We start from the raw sequence: 26,663 nt of genomic DNA on the forward strand, positions 1-26,663 counted from the left end.
TGCAGCATGCTCATGCAGCTCCCCGCTGTCTGTGATGCGCATGCCAGCGTGTAGAAGACATTTTGAGCACGTGGATGAAGAAAGTGATCTGCGGCAGCCCCGAAGTTATTATCTTTCCTGTTTTTTCACGCAGCGTGTCATCTTTCTCTGTAGACGCTTCTTTCCCGCGCATTCACATTTTGTTTATGAACAAGCGTTGTCCCTTTTTCAATATCAGCTATGGATGGATGGATGCAAAACTTTAATGAAGGTCCTGAGGTACGCGACTCAGCGCGCTGCGGGCCGCTCCCACGTTGGGACAGTCAGGCCATGCCCGAACGCCGCATCGTGGGCCCTCTAGACAGCCCATAGTTGCGCCCTGGCATCGGGGCTCTTGATAGCGGAGAGCCACTTGTCCTCATTGGTTTGTTCTGTGCCTCGTAACGAGGGGCAACGCCACGGCATATGTTCTAGGCTAGCGATGTCATTGCAGTGCCTGCAAGAACTAGTGGCATAGGTGTCGGGATAAAGCTTGTGGAATAAAGCCGGGCTGGGATACGAGCCTGTTTGCAATAATCTGAGGGTCAATGCCTGCGCTCTATTTAACTTCTTGTGTGGAAAGGGAAAGTCTCTCCTGCCGATATAAAAGTGCTGCGCAATTTCGTTGTATGTGGTCGGTTGATCTCCGTTCTCCACCACTGCGGGCCGGCGTTGGAGCTCTCCATGGTCGCGGAAAGCGAGACCTTGCGCCTTGGAGTGGACCAGCTCGTTGAGGTTTGTGGGGCCTCCCATGATGGATCCCATGTGAGCGGGGAACCACGTGAGAGTGTGGGTGGCGATGCTTTTGCCGTCGAGGATGCGAGAGGCTTCCTTGCACACAGCGCCAACGCTGAAGGCGCGGATGGCTGCCCTGGAGTCGCTGAAGATATTGACATGTTTGTCGTCCAGGAGGGCCAAGGCAATAGCCACTTGCTCGGCCGCACGCGACGACGTGCTTCGTACCGAAGCGGCGTTAACGGTCGAACCCCTGTGGTTGATCGACACTACGGTGAAATTGTAGCTGTTGCCATACTGGGCCGCGTCAACGAAGCAGCCGCCGCCAGGGAGTTCTGTCGCACGGCGTAGGAGCGCCACCGCCCTGGCCTTCCTTCTTTCTACGTTGCGCTGGGGATGCATATTGCGCGGGGCGGGCGATATGATGATGCTATCTTTCTGCTCTTTCGGAAGGCCCTGGTAGGCGTCTTCGACAGTGGCCGGGGGGACGCCCATCTCTGTTAGGAGTCGTCTGCCTGCCCTGGTGCCGGAGAGCCTGAGAATCTGTGCCCTTTCTTGTACTTCTGCAATTTCTTCCAGGGTATTATGAATACCCAACTGCCGGAGTCGGTCGTGCGTGTGTAGTTTGGTAGTCCGAGCGCGCTCTTGATCCCCCTCCTTATCATGACATTTAGCTTGTCTCGCTCGGCCCTCTTCCAGACGTGCATGACCGCTACGTACGTGAAATGGCATAGCAAGAAAGCGTGGACAAGCCTTATTAGATTCTCTTCGCTCAAGCCCCTCCTTCTGTTAGCTACCCGCCTGATTAGACCGATGACGCTATCCGTCTTCTTTGCTAATTTGTGAATGGTGATGCTATTCGTGCCCGCCCCTTCGTGTGTCATTCCCAAGATTCGAATGGACGCGACTTTGGGAATGGGATCTCCGCACTTGGTGTAGAGATTAATGTCAATTTCAGGGGGGGGGGGGGGGGTGGTCCAGTTCTGTGGCTTACGGTCTTTTCTAGTTGGGCTGTAGAGAAGGAGCTCCGATTATTTCTTTGGGGAGCACCGCAGTCCCGTGTCGGTTAGAAAGCGCTCTGTAGTGTCGACAGCTTCCTGGAGAGCGGCTTCGACTTGTCCGTCACTGCCACCCGCGCACCAGACAGTGATGTCGTCTGCGTAGATCGTATGACCGATGCCCTGGACCTTGCCTAGGTATCTTGAGAGGTCGACCATTGCGATGTTAAAGAGGAGCGGTGAGATGACCGATCCCTGGGGGGTGCCTCTTCTGCTCAGCTCCATTTTATCCGATTCCAAATCTCCAGCCTTGAGGATGGCGCATCGTTTGCTCAAGAAAGCTATGTAATATCAGCTATGTAATAATAATACTTTGTATTGAACAAATCTGTCACGTAAAAATCATTCTTATGGAAGCTGTGATATACGAGTGATTTCGTTTACTCTTCTTGTGTTGCACATGTCGGCAGGAAGTCTATCACTGTATCTTCTTCTTCTAGCCGTGAGCCTCAGATGCTCTCCATTGTTATATGAGGATCTGACAGGGACCGTATCAGGATAATCCTGACGGCATATTTCAATGACTGATCCACTTGCAGCGTGGCTGCGCTAACTCGCACACGCGTGAGCGCTCACTTGTTATCGTGTGACGTTTGAATTCTCTCCGATTTCGTAAAGTTCACAAAAATGCAGGACTTCGTCTAAATTCTAAACACGCAACCAAGGCGCTCGCTGCTAGCTATCCCTCTACCTCTCTGTATCTCTCTCTCTCTCTCATTCAGTGTGCGTGCGTGCCCAGCTTTGGTGATAACTAATCAAGACGGGCCGAATTTCTGCACGCGTGAACGATGCTTCAGGCTGACTGCTTTCGGTATTCGCTGAGCGCGCTGGCGCCAGCCATTCGCGGCCAGTTCTTTCGTGGGAAGCTCTTTCACGATTTTGCCACTGATTGGCTGAGTCCATATATACATACAACAGTCCGGTATAGGGTTTTCGTGGTACAATGTCTACCTGATTGCTTTATACCACGTGCATTAACATGCAAAATAAGTAATTTGCGTACATTCACCAAAGTCAACGTTCTTAGACGAGGAGACGTTATCGTGTTAGCAGTCGGAATTTTTGGTACTCGGAGCACGCAGACATATAGGATGAAATGTCATAACTGTATTCTTTACATAAGCGATCGATTGCATTTAAAGCTCCTTGACTTTATCGCGAAGCTCGATTGGAATACTGGAAATAATGAGTACTGGACATATTTGCATACGTCTCACTGATCCCAACACATGGTTTTTCAAGATTGTTTTCTTTTGCTCTCACATTTTTAACCATATCTATAACGCATAACCTTACATTCGCGCTATTGCCTGTATCCGCATTCTTTCTTCCGCAAGTACTTCCGCGTCGGAAGATCTCTGGAGTGCCACTGTTCGTTTTCGTGTGAACAAAAATAATTATATATTTGTCGGTGTCTCATACTTATATTTTTAGCCGTACGCCGATCTCGTTTTGGTCGTAAATTTTCACGTAATACGGAATGTTCTCGGTAAACGTAATAAGCAATGCAGGATAGTTGTAATCGCCACCCTTCTTGGGACACCATCAATTTACTAAGCGGTGATATTTGCTTCCTCCTGAAAGGAAAACCAGTGTGCAATTTACACTCCACTCAACAAACACAGATTAACAATTAAGCACAATTTCATTGCGCCTGCATCCCCTCACGTATTCAGCAATCCAGCGATTCCCCTCATTATATTGATCAGGTTAAGCAATTAAACGGTCCCGTAGAGCTTCTTGCAAGAAAGTTCCAAAAAGAGCATGTATACCCGCGAGACTCTTCAACTACACGATAATCTGCGCGAAGGGCTCACTCAGTCACCTGATCCAGTTTGTAGAAGTAGTACCGCTCGGAGGCCACAGACCGCTTTGGAGCGGGATGTTGGGGCTCCATAGCGTAAAACTATTCCAATGTGTTTTTATTCCAATCTCCTGGCCTCAAGTTCGCGTAACCGCTGACGCAAGCATCGGACGGTGACCCACAGGGTTGTCTGAACAGATCAATTAAACGCTCTCCTCGTTTATACGAGGTCACTTTTGTTTGCTTTAAGAATGAATAACATTGCCTACAGTGAACAGCTTGTCCTATCTGATTGACTGACAAGAGGTGAGGAGCACGCTCAAGTGGAGAGGGTTTCGATGGGGCCGAGCCAGTGCACTGAAAATTGATAACCCGATGAAGAGGGTGGTGCCGGCGCTTGCGATTGGTCCACTTTCCCTTACTTGGCATGAGGTCGCTGGTCGAAAATTGCGGAGGCATGCAACGGAAGGTTAAGAATTCCGCTAAAGCGGATCTTCAGCAAAGAAGAGTTGACAGAGCGAGGTAGTAAACGTGTCGAAAGTGCTTGAAAACGTTACGCGGCCACGCAAAAATGTTTATTGTACGCAAATAAACCCATGCTCTCCGACAAGTGCAAGTAGAGCCAGTGCCTGAGCGATCGGCGGCAGCCATCTTTTATTCCTTTGGGTGCGGGGCAGCCTGCGACTATTCAGAAAAATGTTGTTGTCTTTGGCATATTAATGCATATTTAACACGTACACGTCACTTTGACGCGGTGAGTTTTCGCGGTATTGTGAAGTCGCGTGACAGGCAGGTGAAGTGGGCATGGCCCGAACTCTTTGGACCAATAGCCGAGGATTAATGGCTAAAAGGCGTCGAATCAGAAATAACTTTTTTTTTCTGGTCCAATGATGCATAATCAGTGTGTACGCGTAATATCAGATGGGGAGCTATAGCGGTTTTCGTGATGTCGCCTGACAGACATGCGAAGTTGGGGTGGCCCAAAAAAGTTTTTGGCCAATTTCGGAGGGCTGATTACAGAATTGGAATAGAAAAGTTTGGAATAGCTTTACGTTATAGCGCCCCTGTAGTAGCACTTTCGTGCATCTTCATACTTGACCCCAGTGGGCGTTGTCGGCAGCAGTAAGCTACGCAGTGTCCCATAGGCCTTCTCTTATACGACGGTCAAGAAGACTTCTAGTGTTTTCCCGACGTCTATTACATTTGCATTCGCAAACAGATCAAACCTTTCTAGGTAGATGTCGATGTGGCCTGTCTCCGGCCTGAACACCGGCAGATTACCTATAGAGTGGTGGCCATAGCTTCGGTGTTGCTTTATTCGATCCGCGTAACCAATGGTGGGAAAGAAGATGCTGATATCGAAAAGCGGAAGTTCCGCCTGGCGGCAGTTTAACTCATGACACAACGCGGCTTAGTTGTCGCGCTTTTAAAGGCAACAGCGCTAAGTATACGTGCGCAGTCGGCACACTAAAACGCAAGAAGACAGGTAATTATCACAGGCACGTTTCACGCGGTTACAACGAAAGGGAGAGAATATATTTGGCACACTCCGTACATGCGCTATGCTTTTGTCGAATTGATCAAGAAAAAGAAAAAAAAAACAATGAGAACGCTGGTCATTATCTAGTTTGCCACAGAGAACTTCGTTCGACGCCGGCCTTGCTTACGGTGTGTTTTCGCCGTTGCCTGAAAACCGGCGCAGTGAATCTTTTCTTGCACTGCCAGCGAAATTAAAGTTCACCGCTGATGTTTCCAGAAAATATAGAGGAGGAAGGAACTGAGGCATAAGATAAATGAACTGCGGCTTGCGCTCAGTTCGGAAGAATTCGTGACGTACTTCTGAGTATCGCTATACCTTCTTATTTCACGAATACTTTTTTTGTTTTCTTTTGCCCATTTTTTTTTTTTAAACGCAGGGAAAAGGGGAAAAAAACGGAAGGACGCAGTGAGAGTCTGGGCAAATGATTTTCTGCACGCGATGGAGATCGCGTATGCGAAATAAAAGCAGAAGAAAGAGTACTAGTCATCACGAGTGCAGAGCGCGGTTTACTCGTCGCCGATGCGCTGGTCGTCAAAGACGACCTTTCGTGCGCCACTCTGCGCAAGAAGCGCACCGATGCGGCAGAAGGCTTCGCGTTATGTAAAAAAGAGCAAGGACGTCTTTCGCAATTCTTGCTTCGTTGCCGCTGCTTTTAAAGAAGTAAAACAAGTGCAGGGCAAGTTAGATGGGCGTAAGTGTCTGTGGCACGCACAAAACTAAAAATGCGTTGCGGCAACGGAGAGAAGAGCTCAGGTTAAGAGAAAGAAACGTGACAGGGAAGCGCCGTATATACGGGTAGAAAGACGAGCGGGTGTTTTCGTAAGCGCTGTGGAAAGCAGCGAGGGGTCCGGCCTAATGATCCGTTTTATGAACCTCTGCCAGCCATCGCTTCGGCTAAGTCCGCCAGGCGGCTCTTTTATCGTCGTGGACGATTCCGTTTTTGGCGCGAGACAAAACAGAAGTCGGGCCGAGCGGGGAAAGAAACTAAGTGTATTTAATGAAGTGCCCAATAGGGTCCGCTCACGCGACGGCGTGGTTCGCTTCGATAGTCCAGCTCGCTTGCGGCGCACTCCGGGCGCGCGGGAATTATGTGTGTATGCGAACGGACGCGTTCGCGCCAGCGGTCACCGCCGTTTGCGCCCCCTGATGGCTTCTAATGACAACCTTCTTCCTCCCCAGTAGGCAGCAATGGCCGATGGGAATGCCTCGCGAACGGAACGATCCTTTCGGTGGTCAGCGCGCTGCTGCCCGCGCCCGCCCCACGAACCGCGGAATGGCGGGCGAGGCGTCAACGGTCGCGGTCGCGCCGTCTGTGCTAGTATAGCTACACAGAGGTGGTCGGTCGTTAGAGGTTGCGCGGTGTGGTTAAAGAGCTTTTCTGTTTCTGTCTTCCTCGTTCTCTTTTTTCCCCTTCCTTGTTGTTTTCTCTTTATTGCGTTAGGATTAGAAGTGTCAAAGTGCAAAGTGTGTGTGTGAAAGGTGGGAAGCTCGTCGCGCGGTGTGTGTACACACACACACGCACACACACACACACACACACACACACACACACACACACACACACACACACACACACATATATATATATATATATATATATATATATATATATATATATATATATATATATATATATATATATATATATATATATATATATCCTTGCCATACAGGTTTCTCAGAAAGAACGCTTTGCAGTTGAGAAAAAATTCGCCCTGGCCTGTCTCCATAGCTCACGAAGACTCGACAACAATTAGATTGTCGCTCACGCCACGCGCGCTACGAATCAGCCGTTTCGCTCCCTCCAGGGAGGGAAAGTGCAGGAAAGGGTATCGCTCGCGCTGCGCCGGCTTCGTTTCTGTTCAGTTCATTCTGGAAATGGATGGGACGGCCACGCGTTGTGTGTTCCCCCGAGTAACTGGCAGCCTTCGACGAGCGGCGGCGAGAACTCGCCCGTGAAAGGGCTCGCCGTCGGCGCGCCGATCCAGCCGTTAGAGCCACCCGAACCCAGGCAATCTGACGGCAACGAGAAGAACCGGAGCTGAGGGCGCGGGAGGCCGAAGTAATCCGGCTCCGTTACCTGTGGGTTACGTAACCGTGACGAAGGTCAGGTGCACGCAGGACAAGCTTCGCTTACCCTTATTTCCCGGCAGGGGAAGGGTTGGTCTTTCTTTTTTTCTATTTTTACGGTGACCAGATTATGGGGCTCGCCACGGGCTCACACGTGTTATTATGGCTCCAAAACGCTCCGCGCGATGTACAGTCGGGAGCAAAAGTGTGGATAGCGTGGGATCGACAAATAATAGAACTTCTAGCACCGCAATGCAGTGTGAACCGTTGCATTGCATTGGTCGAACAGGCGCACGTGCACTGTACCATTTGATGTAAGCCTGCGTGCACAACTTGCAAGGAAAAAAACTAAATTTTTTTTCGTGCTATCTATGTTTACCGGACTTTTGCTCGTTATTTATTCAAGTGGAAACTGCGCGAAACGACTTGCGTTATTATTTATAATAAAGAGCAAGAATTGAAGCCAGGGCAGATTTTTCGGTTTCGTGTACATGTCTGCGTTCTTTTTTCTTTCTTTCCTAAAGCACTTTTCCGGAGATATTCTTATTAGATCATTGACCTGTGCTTATGAACGTATATAATTTTCTATTGAATCCAGAATAAGTCAGTCAATTCCTGACTACCTCACTTAATCAAGTGCTTGACGAAATCTAACTGATTGATCATGTAACCAGGCATAGATAATTTAATTACTGCCTTCGCAAACTCGCATACGCACTATAGTAGCTCACGTGCTATAAACGGTAAAGAAAAGTAGATGCATTAAGCTGTGATTCATCCTAGTGTAATGCCGGCGCGAGTGAGGGAATAGCTGGATGTTACGTGAAAGGGAAGACAGAAGCAGGACTAATGCTAGGCGTGCATATGGAAGAGCACGATGCCCCACAGTACCGCTTGCCTGCCTCAGTAAGGCAGCATCTGCAGGCGTCCGCAGGATGGAACTGCAGCAAATCGTCCAGTGAAACAAGCGTTGATGCTGTCAGTAAATGGTTGCCGCTTCGTTGCTTGCCCTTACGCATCTCACTGCTCTCAGAACGGCTTGTTTCACACCTGTATATATATTCGCTTTCTCTTGTTTCTCGCAGAACGTGACATGGGACACTGAATGGACAGTCGGCAGTTGGCCAGCTCCTGCGTTTCTGCCCTCGCTGACAAACCGGTAAGCTCACGCACGACTCGCCTTTCCTACGTCACCGCGATTCGTCTTGCCAGCATAGCAGCGCGGCAATAGCAGCTCGCTGGGCGCGCTGACGCGTCATCGTTACCCTCTGTGGTGACCCTCTGTGGTTACCCTCTGTGGTTACCCTCTGTGACGTCATACATTACGTGAGCCGCCAAGCGAACCACTCTTTCATTTTTTTTTCATCCTTGGATCGACTTTCTTATATTATTTTCTTCTTCGAAATACAGAACTATGGTATGAAAGGTCTGGAGGCATCCGATCATTACCCCAACAAATACTTTTTGATATCTTCGAATGATCTCATTTATTTGTAAAATGAACTATATTATTTTCTTACACATTCATTCTTTTATGGCGCAATCTCTTGCTTGTCTTTGTTTATTCGTACTTTAAACTACACTGTTCTCTTGCATGTTTACTTAGTTTGACACGGTTTATTCGTGCTATGTAACCACTTTGGTGATAGCCCTTTCTTTTCTTATTGAAGTAACAATATACAGGGAAGTAGTTGCCGCCGTTTGCTGGCGACGGCTGCCCGTCTATGCTTGATTAATAATCCAGGATAAAATAAAATAAACCATACATTCTTGCTTTAGTTAATGCTCAAACAGAAGAACGTGTAAAACACTAACAGTAAAACTTTCTTTCGGAAAGGCCTTGTCAAAAATAAGTCGCTGGATGACTTGCATACACAGGTTTCAGATGCACGAATGAGACACAATTACACATGTGGTGACCGTCCGTCACTTCGTTGTCCCCACCGTGAGGGTCATTGCCCTTGCTCCTGAAATCCAGTTTGACTCGCCGTGAGGGTCATTGCCCTGTGCTCTTTCTTGCAAGCTAAGCGGCTACCCGACTTGGGCGTAATAACTGCGACTCTGCAAACCTGCCTTTACTTTTGAATAAAGCAAATCGACTCTCCGTTCTCAAGCTGTCAAAACGTGTGTTCCTTGCCTCCGCCAAACCGAACTGCCGACACACACGATGCTGTCCAATTAATATTCGTCACGAATGCCAGCGTCTTCATAGCAGTGTCGAAGTACTTTCACTGCTTTTTGATACACTTTTGGTGGCCATAGATCTACCACCTTGGCGACTGAAACAAAAATATGCATATATATATATATATATATATATATATATATATATATATATATATATATATATATGTATGTATGTATGTCTGTATACACACGCTTGTCGGTGATTTTTCTTTTTCACTTTAAACCTTGGACTTTCTCGTATGATGTAGCGCTGTTTGCACAATAGTCAGCTAGCCGTGAAGTTATGGACATCCGCATGTACTCACACCGATAGTACCTTTTTCCCTCCCTTTCTCTTCTTCCCTTAAACCCCTTCCCCTGTGTAGGGCAGCAAACCGGACCTGCGTCTGGTTGACCTCCTTGCCCCTCCTTCCTTCCATTTCATCCTCCTCATAATCCTACAAAGTGCTTAGAAGTATAGGCTAGTGGGTTCTTCACGTGGACCTTCGCACGAGATGACGAACGTGGCTCTTATAAATGCGGTGCTCTCACGTCCATAAACGCTTTCAGTTGCCCTTTCTTCTCAGACTCGTTCTCTGTCGGCACAGGGCCCAGAAGAGAGGCCCGAAACTGTATCTACCGTCTCCTGCGGGAACCTAGCTTTTAACAGCTCAGACGTGTTTACGGCGGCGATTAAGTAGGATCGCTAAGAGGTCGCCGCCCCGTGTGGCGGCGCTGCCTTTCTTTCGTGCCTTTCTCTTTCTCTTCTTTTTCTTTCTTTGTCTCCGCCCGCGCTGCGTAGTGCGGTGGGCTAAAAGTTTATGATGAACTGACCTTCGAGAAGCCGCACAGAAAGAACAGAAGCGTGCTATTCAACGGCCCCGCTGTGCTGGGCGGTGCGCTCAAAAGAGCTCTCTGAGTTACCGGGCGCTCTTCTCAAGCGGTCACCCGTAGCACACATTTTAGCCCAGCGGACGCTGAGGGGCCGGGATCGTTGTTGCACCGTCGCCGTTAGTTTTCTTTGTTGTCGGCAGGCACGGTGGCTGCAGTAAAGTTGCGTACATGCTTAGCGAGAAATCTTTATGCGCCAGGTTGCAGAGAAACTTCGGCGCTGTGAGGCCCATGCTTGCTTCTTTTAAAGAAATATTTAAAGAAACAATGTTTTATTGTGTCAACTTTTGATTCTGGCAGTGCTCTGCCTATTATTGCTTACTTATCTCAAGGTATACAACAGCGCCCATGTCTTCCAGTTCTTAGCCCTCTGTCGCCACCTAGAAGCTTTTACTAACAAGTCCACCATATCTCTCTGCATCGTTAAAAACAAAATTCGCTCGTTGCCAGACTTTGTTTTTAGTAAGCGTTTTTTTTTCTTTCTTTTTTCTCGCTTCCATAAATTTCGCGCACGTGACATTTTTACTGCCGCCCAGCTCTTCGCCATTCGCGCGTCGCCAACTGAAACAGAGCTATACATTTGTATTTTCTTCTTTTTTTTTCTTGCTTAATTGCTCTGTTAAATTCAAGCGGCGGGCCTTGGGAGGCCATCACCTCGCAGCCTTTCTTCGCATCAGGAGGTCCGCGTCCTTGTTTCTTTTTATCGTGTTTTCGCCGGTGAGCAAAGCTCACACCTTCAGGCAAAGACCATACCGAGCTTAGCACATTAGCGCAGCAACTATAGGCGGAACCCGGTAATTTTCGCCGCTTTGTTTCTCGAGGTTACATCATGCCATACTCTTTCAAAAAAAGAAAAACACCCGTGACGCATGCATTTTTCTAGATGGCACATCTATGCGTACAGTCCGGTCCACTGTTATAGTGAACACGTGAGTGAAAAGCATGTGCGGATTTTCCCCTCTTGCAGCTGTACAATCGCCCGGCCTTGCAGCAGATAACTCTATTGGTTGACGGCGCTAGCACTTTTTATACAACTGCGGAGTACATTAACGTAGCTTTAGCCTATATACCTTCATCTTCGAACGTTATTTCAACATCAAATAATGTGCATTTGTGCTGAGGGCAGACAAAAAGCGAGCAAAATGATATCCGCACATTAGAGTGTTCCTTTTAATGTAGCGAACCGCATTGTACATATCTCGCGTGGGCGATAATCTAACCAGACCGTTTGCAGGAACTTCCTTTGCGCGTTCCTGTTAGAGGGATACTGAAGAGGAATGTTAAGTTGGATTGGTCAATTGCGCTATATATAGAGTAACTTACACACAGAGTAACTAGAAACGGGCAGAAACAAACGGCGGTTTTGAAGCTCCGGGGCGCACTAGCTTGTCGTGACGCAGCGACATTTGTACAGCATCTATTAAGGACTATAGTGTACAGTTTGGCCGGTAATAAAGGGGAAACAAAGGATTACAATGCACCCTAAAAGAACCGAAGTCTCAAACTGGCGAGTTATGAAAACTTTTACTTGTCGAGAATGGTTCAAACACGCGCCATTAAGTTGAAATCCGTGACGTCTTACGTGAGTGCAGGGCGCTGAGGCTCGTACGCCGAAGTGAAAAAAAGGGAAGCTTTGGCTCCTGTTTTGTCAGCTAATGAGTAGCCATCTTACGCCCAAGAAATGCAAATTGGGTCTTCATAAGATGCTTCGCCAGACGAAACAAAGTTAGCGTTGCTCTGTACTGTTCACCATGGTGGGAGCTGCAAGGCGTCCTCAAACTGCCTTTGATCAGATTAACCTCCGTACGCGTGCAAATCGTCTCGTTAACTTATCGAAAATATAATTCGTTTCATGACGTCGCAGAGCCGGGGATTTGATTGGTACTGTATCCAAGAGCTCCTCGCTTACTCGTTAGAGAGGAGCTCTTGGCCATGAACCAGCCGTCGGGCTGGGAGAATAGTGCTTGTACGGTGTTTTCCCATTCTTGTGTTCGTCCTTCTGAGAGTCATCTTTGAGAATACTTGCCCAATGTGCAATTCCTTTTTGCAGTATTTTATCGACGTAGAAGAAAAGCAAGAATATGTGTGGAATGGACCAACTCTGGCCTATATTTATTAATTACCCGCAGCACCACAGGTAGCCCAAGCAGGGCTAATACGATCACTCTCTACTTGCTACCGATACGAATGACATCGCTTTAAAGAGAGAGACACGTATTCTTACATTCCGGATTTCGTGTTATTCAAACGAAAAGTATACAGAATAACTGCGGAGGCCGCGTCGCTTCGGGGGAACAAAGCGGAAAACCATTCGCAATTGCGAAGATCACATTTATTCACGTATAAATAAACAAAAAGTATGCTGGACTTAAGTTAAACAAGAGATAGCGTCACAACTGCATACGCTACTCATTTCGCAACTTTAAAGGACATTACACAAAGCACGTCTTCCGTTTTCAGGATTTGGACTGCTTACATATTTCTTAATAACGGCCGTGAAGGCTCACATCCGAGCACGGCTTGAGGCTGAAGCCGACATAGCAACTCTGTCACAATGTCGCGAGCCTTCGGTGCGACCGAGTGTAGAATCTTGATCTATTTGCTGGCGCCAGGAGCAGCTTCTTCGAGGCACGCGCGGATGCGGTTGAAACTCGAAGGCGAGGAGGTTTGATGAAGGGGGAGGGGGAAATGGTCGCCCGAGGACACCGTCTCCTCCGCACGCCGCCCCCGCGGCGTAAATCTTCGGCGCGTCGCGCGCTCCTCGCGACTGGCGCCACTACGGATGAAAGGAAGGCAGCGGAAGAGGGAGAGAAACAAGGGGGATGGCGGAAGAGGGAGGAAGGCTTTGGAAGATGCCTTATGTGTTATTGGCTGCAATTTACGTTATGTGCGCGGGGAAACGTAAAGGAATGCGCGTCCGCTCGACAGCGCGGTGCGCTGAGCAAGAAAACGCCGCCGTCGCTGCGACAAACAGAGAAAAGAACGAAGAAAACTGGGCAAGAACGTGGCCCGAGGCGGAGGAGAACGTTTGCGGGTGAGGGGGCTCTCTGTTTGTGTGCGAGCTTGCGCGGGAGACCACGCGTATGATTTAGGGAGCTACAAGGAACTGCTCTTATGGGAAACAGTTTCGGTGCGCGGTGGCGCACACACGCACCGCACATACAAATCGATACAAATACACGGGCGCACAAAACGCGCACACACTCTACGCCGCGTTGCTCGAGCTCTCTGTGCTGGGCCCAGGGAGGGCGGAGGGTAGAATTTAGTATAGATGCAGCGCGCTGGCGAAGCGACGCGAAATGAAGGAACGCCTGAAGACGCCCGAGAGCGGGAGCGCAGGAACAGGGACAGGAGTATATGGTATATAGGTATGAAGTGAGGAACTAATACCGACGCGACGAAAAGAAAAATAAATATAAAAATATGACTTCGATACGCTGTGCTTGCCTTTGACATTATGATCTTACTGCCCGGCGTTTGTAACTTGCCCGGGCTTTCGTGTGTGCGTTCTGTTTGTTCGCGAATAAATGAGCGAGTAGGCGGGTGCCTTAGAGAGCTAGTGAGCCCATTTCTCGGAGGGCCTAGCCAGTCGGTTTCGCTTTACCGCCGGCCGCCGCTGTATGGACATACGTAAGTACGTGCGGGTGTGCGTGTGCGCACGCACACACGCACAAACACACTCACACACAAACATACGCACGCGCAAAAACACAGCGCCACAAACGCAGGCGCTCGCTTGGCCGTGTGTGTGCCCCTGTGTGTTTGCGCGTGCGTACGATAAAAAACTGCGGAACTGAAGCCGTAGCGACGGCAAGAAATATCGCCGTGCGTTTCTCCTCCACCAGCCCTATATACCAAGTGCAGGCGCCCGAACGGCACCCCTGAGATGCACCGCGCGGCCTCTGGTGCTCTGGGGGGCGTTATGAGCACGCTTAGATTAACGGGGCCGCCGTTAACTTTGATATGAAGCCTAAACTGCTTCTTCTCCGGCACTGCGCGCTAGTTTCTTTTCTGCGAATTTACTGCTGCTGTGGCAAAGGTTGGAAGCAAGAACGGCGAGACCCGCGCGTGGTAGCCCACTTGAGAAATGCAACCGTCTTCTTGCTTCTGTTTTCTTTCTTTCATTCGTTTCAGAAATGAACGCTTCAGGCAATTACTTACTGTCTCGCTCTTATATCTTGCCTTTTTCTCGCTTGCTACACAGCGGCGAGGCGTTCCTTTTGGGCCGTTAAAGAGCTTTCGATTAAGTTGTCCTCTCTCTCTCTCATATATATATATATATAATATGTGTGTGTGTGTACGCACATACATCCCGCTACGGTCTCGTCACTGGATCTTCATAAAGCGGGCAGCGAGTCAAAGAGCCTTAGGCCACATGGCACGGTCTCGCTACCTGCCGCTCCGACTCTTCTTGAATTAACAATGCGTATGAAGCGATTTGGCGAAATGGTATTAGACGTCGCACACACGGAAGGAAAATTCGAAAGCGCCAGTAGTAATACGGCGAAATAACTTGGTGAAGAAGAAATGAACAAGGAGAAATGCTGCATATGTTAATCCGAACTTAAAAAGAAAGCGATCTCACGTATACTTCGTTTTTTCCGTGCTCGAAGCCGACTCGTTGCGTCGGACGTATTCTCCAGAGTCTGCGCTGCCAACCGAATGCGCGGATAAACCACTTACGAATAATTGCATTAGCGCTACGAAATTATTGTTCGTAATAAAAGGGAATAATGAGGGCTGTTTCTATGGTTCATTAATCTCAATTGCGTGCACAGTGCGCTCGATTAAAGTTGTTCTGCAGGGACGAGCTGCTGCGCCTCAAGTCTTCTCAACGATGACTATAGAACGTGGGACGCTTATCTCTACGGTGGATTTTTTTCAGAGCGCGCGCACTCTTTCACTGCCCTTCGCCTTCAACGATTGGTTGGGGAACTATAGCTTTAGCGCAGTCTGGAGAGTGGTGTCCCAGAATTATTTATTCTTCCGGGAAATTGTGCCCGGTATTCTCATTCGCGGTCTCTTCTTTGGCTCAGGATTACCCAACCGATCGTTATAGCGCGTGGCTCATCGATCGAAATCAAGGCGTGCCATGAAACTTAAATAAACTCCTTCGGGAAATCAAAATTAAATTAGCACAACTTGTGCACGGCGCCGACAACAAAGCAAGAATAATGTTGCTAGAAGTTATATCCCTCAGAATGCGTAATTGTCGTTTTGATATATCGCGGATGTATTTACTACGAGTAATGAATCAACTTTAACATCCGCAGTTAGCTAAAGTTCTTGGATTGTAATGGTTAATAGAGCGAATAAGAAGAAAGTTAGTGGGTCGTTGTACCATGAGTTAATGCTTCTTCGATGTTTTACAGCGAAGCCGTATACCTCTACCGCCCAAGGAAATTTTAGTGTCGTAATCAAAAACTCCCCATACGTGCGCTGAACCCGGAGATCGCGAAATACCGGCCCGACTCGCGGCGGAGGTGAAGCAGGCGTTAAGCACTCCCCATACGCCGGCCGATCCCGAAGATAGTGCCATGCCGGGCCGACCCGCGGCGAAGGTGAAGCAGGTGTTAAGCACTCCCCATACGTCGGCCGATCCCGAAGATAGCCCCATGTCGTACCGACTCGCGGCGGAGATGAAGCAGGCGTTAAGCCCTCCCCATACGTGGGCCGATCCCGAAGATAGTGCAATGCCTAGCCGACCCGACAACTTCTTTGTCGGGTCGGGATCGTTATCGCTCTATACGACACTATTGTTCGTGCAACCGTCTCGTATGAGCTTGGTCTTTCAGGCCACCTGGTATTTGCACAGAACAGGTGAAGGAATATTCAGTTTCATCTGTCTTGCCTAGATTATGCTGCCCCCCCCCCTTTTTTTTTAAACGCGTATTCCCTTGTGTCAGCCATAGCCCATATTTTTCTAGAGACCACTATTTTTTGTAAGCCACTTATTTGTGTGTGTGTTTGTACGTGTGTAAGCGAGAGAGAATGAGAAAAAGGGAACACCAATGCGTGATGGTCGTTGTCAGGCTGTAAAAATTGCACTTGTTGTTCGGAGGCACTTCTTCCCTTGGTCCAAGCTTTCGTTCTTAAGCCTATAGGCAGAAAGTCTTTTCTTTTTTCTTTTTTGCATTGCTAATCTAACCACGGTGAACTGAGCACAAATATAAGCAATTTGGCTCATAAAAGCAGTGATGCAAATACTAAGGATGTTAAAATCATGGCCGGCATTCGCTAAGATTCTCTTATCTGAGGGATTTTTTCTAGAGTACCTCGTTTCGTTGTTATTCGGGCGGAGGCAGTAACGGGATGGCGTCGTATCGATGGCCAGTTGCGGATTCCATTTAAGTAGAAGGAGTTTGGACCCTGTGCTTCTCTAGCCATATAAGTGCCGCGGAAATTTGTGAAAACGAGAATAACCAGAAAATGAGTAGTTGCCCGAACGATGCGAACAAAACCTATGTTAGCAAAAACAGAGAGAGACAGAGTCAGTAGCCCAGACTCAATGACGGCGTTGAGCAGCTCCACTGTAAGGTACTCACGTGACCATTTGAGCGAATGTTTTCTGAGGCAATGCTCAATATTAGCTTTCAATTGAACGCCACTGTGCACTGCTTAGTTAGTCACCCTACGTCCCTGCAAGTGAGCGAATTAGTCTGACATTCGTGTACAGCTTTCCATCGCAACAATATGTGGTAATTGGGTTGAGTGTCATTGCCCATTTTCTGTTTCCTTCGGCGCATGCATGCATGCATGCATGCATGCATACATACATACATACATACATACATACATACATACATACATACATACATACATACATACATACATACATGCATACATACATCCATACATACATACATACATACATACATACATGCATGCATACATACATACATACATACATACATACATACATACATACATACATACATACATACATACATACATACATACATACATACATACATACATACATACATACATACATACATACATACATACATACATACATGCATACATGCATACATACATACATACATACATGTGCCGCCACAGTTTAGCCTTTAGCATGGCTCTCAGAATTTTATGCATTGGAAGCCACACGCACTTGTGTGGATTCCCTTCATGTCTACTCTTTCGTGGCGCCAGCGCACGAACTATGCTGTCAAGCAGTAAGCTGTTACCGACCCGCATTTTCCTAGAACCGACGAATCAACATACATGGCTGGGACCCATTACGTTAGTTGGTGTGTGTGACCTCTGCCTAAGGAACTCAGCAGTGAGAGGCCTGAGGTTAATAATGGTAACTAAAGGAGCCGATGAGTGGGAGTGTGGTGCTTCGAACAACGACTGTGTTCGAGGGAACGGGTTACTTGTTGGAAAGAAACCAGAACGTGCGCGCAACCTCGCATTCGAACCACATCGCAGCGGCAAGAGGGAGTTTGCTTGTTTATTTAGTTTGCGTTCTTTCTTTGCAGACGTCGCAGGTAACGAAGCGGGCCGTTCGGTCGTTTCCTCTCGCTAATGGGCTTCTCTCAATTCCTGATGAGGCTCGCGCGGAATACGGGGCCGCTTTCCGGCAACGCGCTTGAGTGCTAGAAAAAAAAAATAACAAAAAACGCGTCCAGCGTGCCGCAACCAAAGGGAAAGAACGCTCGCGTAAATTAACAAGAATATAAATAAATAAATCAAATAACGCGAGCGTCACGCTTTGCAGCAGTGCGACGTAAGAACTTCACCAAAGCGATTGGGACTAACAAGTACGACTCCTGCAGGAGGAGTGAAGGAAAGGCACACGAGCAGGCACGAGTGCATCCTGCTCGTGCTTTTTCTCGGCATGCCGGTACCATAGTGCGGGAAAGCCGTCTTGCGAGGGAGAAGCTGGCGGGCTAGTGTAGGAGTGCTGAGGTGGGAGTTGTGCGGCGCTGTGTCGTATTGTATGGGATTTGCCGGTTGCCGTTTCAGGCTGTCGACGCGAGCCGACGAGCGCGTTCCTCCGGAGAGAAGAGATAAGAAATCGTGGGGGAAGGGGGGGTCATCTCTCCTACCGGTGGTGGTGATGGCGTCCGCTTCTGCTGCTGTTCGTGATGGTGTTGTTGGCGGCAGCCAGTTGGCGAGACGCGTGCTGCCGCCAGCCACTGCTGCGAAAGCTCGCCTGCTCGCTGCCTTTCCCTTCAGTGGAAGGGAAAGACCCAGAGGTAGGGTGGCGGAAAATTTACGATCTGTTGGCGGCCCCGGCAGTCGTTGTGTTTTTGCTCTTGTTCCTTCGTCGTTGTGTAGCTGGCGATGGTTGTTGTCGCCTCGATTTTCGCTTTCATCCGTTGTTGCTGCTTCAGTTACCGCTACTCCTTCCTGGTCTTCTTACTTCGTTACTGGCGCTGCCAGCAGAGTTGTCCCTGCTTATCTTCTCGCCTGGCTCTCATTGCTTTTCGCGAACCTGGTTCTTGTTGCTCTCGGAACGCGCGCTTTTGTGGCTGTCAGCGCGTTGGTATCTATATAAGCCAGAGGACGACGGCCCCCTGTCTCTGCGCTCTAGGAAGGAGAGACAGGCTTCCAGTAGTGCAGTGTGCCGCTTCGTATCCGTCGAATTGTTCGCTGTTTGCTTTGTTTATTCCTTTTTCTGTACTGATGTTGTGCTCTGGCTAGCTGGTTTGATTCTTCTGCTACACTTCATCCTCTCGTAAACGGCGTTGTTCTTTTAATCTGATGTTGCAACTTTCATGTGCGCACGTCGTTTACATTCGAGCACTGTCTAAGCAAAAATGCGAATGTGAAAGTGTGACAGCGTGAGATGAAGCAGTGTGCGTTGTAGAAGAAACCGAATGAAGAAACCGAAGAATGAAGAAACCGAGGAGTTGGGAGATACCGACGTTACCTTGATGTCGTGCGTTATTCAGTGACACGCGGTGAAAAGTGTGTGTGAGAGAGAGAGACGTATAATTAAACAAATGTGTGCATATATTACTTGAAACGTTGTCTAAAAGCATTCCTCCTCGCAATATATCTGAATCATCGAAAGTTGCCTTTAGAAGTATGAAGTATCCAGAACAATGTTGCGAAGATAGGCTGTTGGCCAATCAAGAAACTTTCTTTATTGTCTTCCTGGGTGTACACTGTAACGGTAACGACATGGGCAGAGAGGCGACACGGACGAGCGCTGACTTCTAACTGAACTTTATTGTCGAAAACGTTTAAATATATGCAAAGTCATAGCGAGGCTCTGGTTATTGTGAACGAACCAAATAAAACGAAGAGAGAAATTACAAACATTAGAAAATATTAAACAGCAAAGAACGGCCTTCTTTATTGTCCTGTTTTTCCACTCGCGACGCATGAACAATGTGTGATTTCTGATACGGGGATTAAATATGGCGAGCAGATAGTGCTAATGGTGATAGAGCTAAGAAACTCCCAGCCATGCGAGACTAAAAAGGAAGTTAGGATTTGATGTGGCGATATTGCAACCAACGTTTTATGCTAGTTAAAGAGTCGACGTTGCTGTCATCCTTTTTAAAACGCGCTTTCTCCTCATTCTCCTTCTCTTAAAAAATACTGGGCGCGTTATTCCGGTAATGTCTGAAAAAGGGGCAGCAAACTGTTCTGCGAACACTGGTGTAGCAATATCAAGAAGGTGCGATCTAGTAACGTTACGACAATGCGGCTACTGAAATGTTTCGTGTGAATAAGCATATAAGCACATAACCGCCGTTGCGGCTGCAAAATACTTCCAAGCTAGCATCTTATCGTGTCCATTTTCTTTATTTAAAGGTTAACTAGTCGTTAGGTCCGATGCTGACCGCGCGTCTGCAGACAAAAAGAATTCTCGTGTCCTTTCGTTTGGTGTATTGTTTGTTTTTTCTTGCCCCAATAAAGGACATTAAAAAACGCAAAGATATAAAAAAAAATACCGGACGAAATAGTCTTATACTGCAGGGAGTATAATCTGGACAGTGTGGGAGAATAGATCAAATAAACTAAAACTTACAAACTTTCAAAACTCACACGTGGCATTGGCAGTAGGAATAGAGGAAAATTCGCAATGAAGTGTTTTATTTGTCAACCTCGTTGAAGCTCTAGGCATGTTTTTTGCGATATAGTATCTGCTTTTACCCTTCTGCGAGTTTTGTCAGGACCCCGCAAGGGCCACGTGCGTTTTCGATCGACTTGGGCAAGCCGCCTTACCCGTTGCATCCTCGCATTTGTCGCCCCTCACGTACGTTGCGAAACGAACGTCCTGAACCTCGAGGCGCGCATCTGCAGTGTCGTCTTTCTTTGGCGACAGGTGTGGGACGTTTTGTTCTCTCTCTCTTTCTGGCAGCAATCTTTGCGTGGATGTACCTCCACCCTTGCCAAGACTTTCGTTCTTGTACGGTGGTGAGTGATCCACTCACTTTTTCTCATTCTCAGCACCAATTTTAAGTGTCTTCACGCCGAAAAGTTTCTGACATGTTCTTTTTATGTTTTTTTTTTCGTATCCTTAGGTGAATGTACTCCTAAGCCAGACACGTGTATAGTACTCGGGACTTAAAAACAACGTCGATGACCCTTTAGACCGCCTGCACTAAATTATTTCGGTGCATCCCCACGGGCAGAAATCTCGCAAAGGCACAAGGTTCTGCACTCACTGGTAGGTAATTCTGTGCTATGCAAGTGTCTTCACGGTGACATCAGTGACACTTCGTGACTACTGGTTTCATTAAATAATTGTCCTTAGTCGGGTTTAAGTGCGTAAAGAAGTTTAATTGAATAGAGAGACTGCCCGGAGTCACCTTTATATTGGGCCTATTTTAAACATGGCGAATAAGTAAGCGTTGGGGTTGCAGTACATTGAAACAGATCGCTGCAGTGATATACTACCATGGGGAAATCACATATTTACACCAATGAGACGTCTCTTTCCTCGGTCGCTCTTTGCTCTTTCTTCTCATTCTGTTTCAGTAACTCTTTATCAAGCAAGAAAGAGAGAGAGAGATAAATGAGATGCGAAAGGCAGGGAGGGTTAACCGGGTGATAGATATCCAGTTTGCTATTCTGCACTGGGGAAGGGATAAAAGGAGGCACAAGCATAAAGAAAATATACACGTAGGTATAGATGGAAATGAAAACAGAAAAAGAAAGGCAACAAGGTTGCGTATTATCACATGGTGACGTCTTTACCTAAGGGTGTTGTAGTTGGTCGAGCACCGTGACAGGCGTGAGCGGCGTCCTGGTGCGGACTGTGGTGGCAGCTGGGCACTGAACCATTGCCACCTCGATCAAACACGCAGTAGCATCCCGCCGACCTTTTTCTTGCAAGGAACGCTCATTACTAAGAGTTGCGGGGCGTGTTCGGAGACTATGTGCAAGGATCCTCTGGATTTGACTTGTACACAGACAATTATGTTTGTTCATCAGTCATGTTCCTCGACGCCCGTGGAAATTGTTATTTTTTCAATAGTTTGGTCTGCTTGAGCGTGATGACAACGTGTTTTCTCAGAGCTGCTGCGCGCAGTGCGTGCCCAGTCATTATTAGAGTTCAGCGCATCAGCCGCGTACATCACTCACTCACTCACTCACTCACTCACTCACTCACTCACTCACTCACTCACTCACTCACTCACTCACTCACTCACTCACTCACTCACTCACTCACTCACTCACTCACTCACTCACTCACTCACTCACTCACTCACTCACTCACTCACTCTTTTTTTCTAATTCTGCATTCATTTACACTGCTCTCGCACCCACTTTATGTTCACACGTTCTAGAGGCCGGCAGAGCCAACCTGCACGGTGTTCAGTCGGACTCATACCCAGGCGCACTCGCCTATAATCGCATGCGCTCAAGATCATTTCCGGTAACAATCACTTTCAGTCCGTCTCGCTCGCACTTTTGGGAAGAGTTTACGCATGTAGGTATGTCCTCTCGCGACTGATTAGGCTGTTCGCGTTTGCGGCTGTCCGCCACTGGCACTGGCTCCTCGACGGGAACAAGTTTCGATTACACGTGTTTATGCAGCTATCCCTCGAGTTTCCTCATTCCAACGGTCGAGCTTCGATAACACGGCACTGGCGCAGTCGCTGCGCACAGATATGCGCAGCGGGCCTTCGGAGCGACTCATTTGCCTCCGGAGAAAGTTTCCTTCGCCGGGCATTCCGCGCTTGCACGCTGACGTCTCTGGTGCCACGGTGTTGTGCCCCACGGCGACTCCGCGCGACTCTCGGGTCCCGTGGGGGAGGGTGAAGGCGGAAAGATTAGCGCGACCTGGCCGCGGTGTGTGTCATCCGGGGCTGAGCAGGCCAGTGAGCCTTCTCGTCGGGGCTGCTGCTCCGAGCGGTCTCTTCTCTCCGGTCGGTCGGCGGGGACCTTAATGAGCAAGGCGTAATTACAAGGTTAACGCCTGCGTCCGCGTGCGCTAGGCTTTTCCCCGTTCTATGATTAGTTCCTGCTAGGCGAGCCCTCGTTCTCTCCGTCCCGCCCTCTCTTTCCTTCGAGGGAGGTTCTTCTGCCTAGTTAGCGACCCCGCGTCCGCGACTCATCACGCAACTTCCTCAGCGGCCGGTGACACCCGCAGCCAGCTTCCTCCTCACCCGTTCCTGCCACGCGCTATCTCTCTTGCTCTCATTTCCTCGACCCTCTTCTCGCTCTTGCGCTGAAGGCGGATAAAGAATTCATTAGTCGAAACTACCGGGACGCTTCTTCTTCACGCGTCCGTTCGTTCGGCCGATTTTCGCCAACATTCGCTATTTCTATGCGCAGATCTCGCAGCACGTCGGCGACACTTGTACTCTCGATGAACGATGTCGATCGGTGCGCCAAGGCGACGCGCGGGTGCTCGGGCTTACGTAGGCTAATTTTCGCGCGCCCGCTCGTTGCGAGAACCTCTTGAGTAAGTGCGTCGCAATACTCGCGCGTGTACGCTTTCTGCGCCGTTCCCGCACGCGACGCTCGCGCTGTCACTGCGTCTCAGCTTGCGTTCCCGGCCTTTGGCGTTGTCGTCCTTTCGGTGCGTATTCCCCGAGATGCGCCCATCATGATGCGGCCACGGTGGTCGACTTCCGCCCCCTTCTCAAAGCAGATATAGTCTTCGCTTTTCTTCCCTCATTACGGGCGATCGCAAGTGATGGCTTCGGTCGGTCGGCTGTAGTTACGGTAAATGTCAGTCGCGCAACTATTGACATTCGCGTGTTGTGGCGTCAGCCCGCTAACTCTGCGCCCATGTTTTAGCTGAAGCACGTCGGAAAGCTTCTCGCCAGGACAAAATACATAGTTCGCTTTGTGTATGTGTGTTTTTCAAATTGATTTTGATGCTTTTTTTTCTTTCATTTAACTGCCGCTATACTAAGTGGGGTAGGAAGTGATCTTCTTTTGATATTATTTAATCTTGATTTTATTTACCAGCATATCACACTGGACCTGTTCGGACAGCAACAAATTAGGGACCGCTATTTGTTTATCTCGCAGTCGGTAGTCTCTGCATTGGAGCGTATTCGCTGACCGACATCTTGTACTGAGAGCATGCGAGGCGCACTCACGGTGCACTCACCTTTGTGAACCGGGGCTCGTGGCGCGCATGAACAGGACACATTCTGTTTAGAATACAAACACCCTCGCCTAAAAGCTTCACGATTTTTTGAAAAGTGCCCGTCGCCTATGGCACAATTAAGGCTACTTGAATATTCAAACAGTACTAGTTAGATTATTTGGATTACCGGAATAGGGGTGAAGATGTTACAGATATGCCCAAAGCCCAAAGATATCTAAAACGACCCGTAATATAAGCAGGTGATCTCCAAGGATATCAGAAGTAGCCGCAGTGTACGGAGGAATTCACGAAGACACCTAAACAGTGGCGAACGGCTGTGTATATATCAGGGCCCATTTCGTCCGAAGAAAGTAAACGAGGTCATGTTTTCTTAATCGAAATGTAAGCGGTAGCACTTATCTCGCGCGCACGCTAAGCAGCTGCCGCGGCGACTCAGGGACTACGGTTTTCATCTCACAGAGCGAGAGATGGAATTGGTCTTTTTTCGTGAAAGCTCGAGCCCCGCTGTTGTGGCAGAAAGCAGTGCTGCATGAATTTATCAGGACAGTATACTGACTCAAACGGGCACCTGTAGCTCCCGTGAGGTACCACCATATTTCACGGGTGAGATCTCACATTGTTTGCCTCAATATTTCGCGAAAGGAAAACACGTATGGAGCTGCGCTCAAATTTCGCATTAGGGTGTGTCGTAATGATCGGTGAACTTTTTTCGTGGACGCGAGGAGCCGAGCGAGCGTCTCGCGTGGAGAACGAACGCGGCAAAAGAGAATGCGCGTTCTATAACTGGCGCAAACCAAGACGCTCGTGAATCGGCGTGAGTAAATTTGCTAGCCTATTTACTGACATTCTTAATGTAGAAAAGAGGCGGTGCTGGGCAAATCGCGCCAGGCTTAATCTGGGTTGGTCGCCTCAGTGCCAAGGGTCCGACAGGCTAGCTCTTGCGGAGCCGCATGAGTGCGGTCATTGCCCGACAGTGAGGCGTGAACGGAAACAAAGAACGATCTTGTACTCGCGTGTGTTAGGGGCGTCGCTTAACCGCAGATGTTTTAATTTAATAAGAAGTCGTTCACTAAAGCGTTGTTCATAAACCGAAATGCACCCTTGTCACGTTAAACCATTCTGCAAAGATAGCTAAGTACTCTTGCTTTAAGAGAAAACGTGCGATGATGGCTTATCAAGAGTAGTTCACAACGACGCGAGTTCGATTCATTGTCATTTCATGAGTGCACAGCGAAAAAACCTTGAATGTTCCTGCGCTCATGCATGTGGGCCCGGAGGTGACACCGGGCTACGCTAGGAAGTACGGGCAGATTTCAATTATAGTCGTACCTTTGCATAGCTCTGAGAAGCGAGAAGTCTCGTGATTGCTTTGTGTGGTGTCACTGCTAGAATGAATGAATGAATGAATGAATGAATGAATGAGAATTTATTTGAGACGGCTATTCGTCCGCGCCATACTGCTAGAAGTCACACCACATTTTTCTGCCTCTGCTCTCTGTTACACGCGCAACGACTTATACACTTTTGAAAGACGATGTACCTGAACAGGTTGAACGCATATTGTAATCAAGACGAACAGCGCAGACGGGACGCCCCTTGCGAAACATTCCAATACAATCTGTTGGGATTACGCTTCCACCAAGGCTCGATTGTTGCTCGCGGCAGCGAATTTTAACTATGGATTATTTTGGTATGTTCGTTCATTTAGTTCTTTTCTTTTTAGCTTCGTTTATTAAGCGCGTGATATAAACGAAGGGAAATTGGAAACTGAGCTCATCAAAGAAGTGCTCCAGTATCAGCGTTGCCCTCGCGCTGTGGAGCGCCTAGAGCGACCCCGGCGAAGGTACCCGCTTATCAGTGTACTCATCGGAATTACCTGGTTTTCCCCTCAAATGTATCCGGTTATCAGTGTACTCATCGGGATTACCTGGTTTCCGTTTTCCTTTGGGACGAAGCCTTCAACGCGGCATCGCAGCGGTGTTTCAAAACAAGACGCGACTCAGATCGATACACAAAAACGGACGGATGACTGTCTCTATGTTGTCGCTCCTCATGCATTTTTATCTGCTTGTATCGTTGTGATAGCGAACGCAATAAACAAACTGATCGAGTTGAACGAAAATTAAACTGTTAAAATAATTTGAGCTACACATGTATATTCAGCACAGTGCGCGTGCATTTTTATATTTGTAGTTCCACTGCAGTTACATGCTTCGTGTGAGTACTTGCTGCGGGGCATATGTAGTCAAATACGAACAAACGGAGCATCAAGTAAACGCACGCAGCCTCGTGAGGTGCAAGTGCTGCAGCAATTATTTCTCTACGGCTGTTTGTTTACCTACAGCTTTCTCTGAAACGTTTTACTCGCTTACTTTTGACTGCGCTGCGCGACCGCGACGGAGACGCAACAGGGAAAGAGAAAAAAAAAATGCAAAACAAGAAAGGCGTTGGAGGCACGCCGCCTCGAAGTCGATACTCAGCGAATCCCAAAGCGCGGCTGCCCTTCGGCTACTGGTTGTCCCTCGGCTGCCGAACCATCACGTGGCCGTCTCGCCCTTGCACTCCGCTGTTTGGGTCCCTCCCCTTGGGAAATTAGCAGTCCAAGAGCCACCCTATTACAACACCGTCTCAGCGCCTGCGATTCCGCGCCCGTCTTCCCCCAGGTTCTTTGCTTACACTCTTGCTTTCGCATCACCCCCGTTTTTTTTTTTGTTGTTTCTTGCCTTTCTTGCGTGTCTTTTCTGATGCCATCAGCCGCACACCTCCTCTCCCCCTTTCTTTTTTGCGTTGCTGACGGCGCATTAGGGAGGCTGGTATTTCAGTTCACGCTGGAATTGCAGTTCCTTT

General features: G+C 48.4%; 1 protein-coding gene across 3 annotated transcripts in view; it reads left to right on the plus strand.

Moving 5' to 3' along the window:
* LOC142578839 (uncharacterized) overlaps positions 1 to 26,663 on the plus strand; it is a 332,468-nt gene that overhangs the window by 132,285 nt on the left and 173,520 nt on the right. For all 3 annotated transcript variants that reach the window (XM_075688466.1, XM_075688465.1, XM_075688464.1), the window contains one exon: positions 8,311 to 8,384. The gene's annotated coding sequence lies outside the window, so the exon portion shown is untranslated. The remainder of the gene's footprint in view (positions 1 to 8,310; positions 8,385 to 26,663) is intronic.

The sequence above is a fragment of the Dermacentor variabilis genome, chromosome 4 (assembly GCF_050947875.1).
Source record: "Dermacentor variabilis isolate Ectoservices chromosome 4, ASM5094787v1, whole genome shotgun sequence".
In the NCBI taxonomy this organism is placed as follows: domain Eukaryota; kingdom Metazoa; phylum Arthropoda; class Arachnida; order Ixodida; family Ixodidae; genus Dermacentor; species Dermacentor variabilis.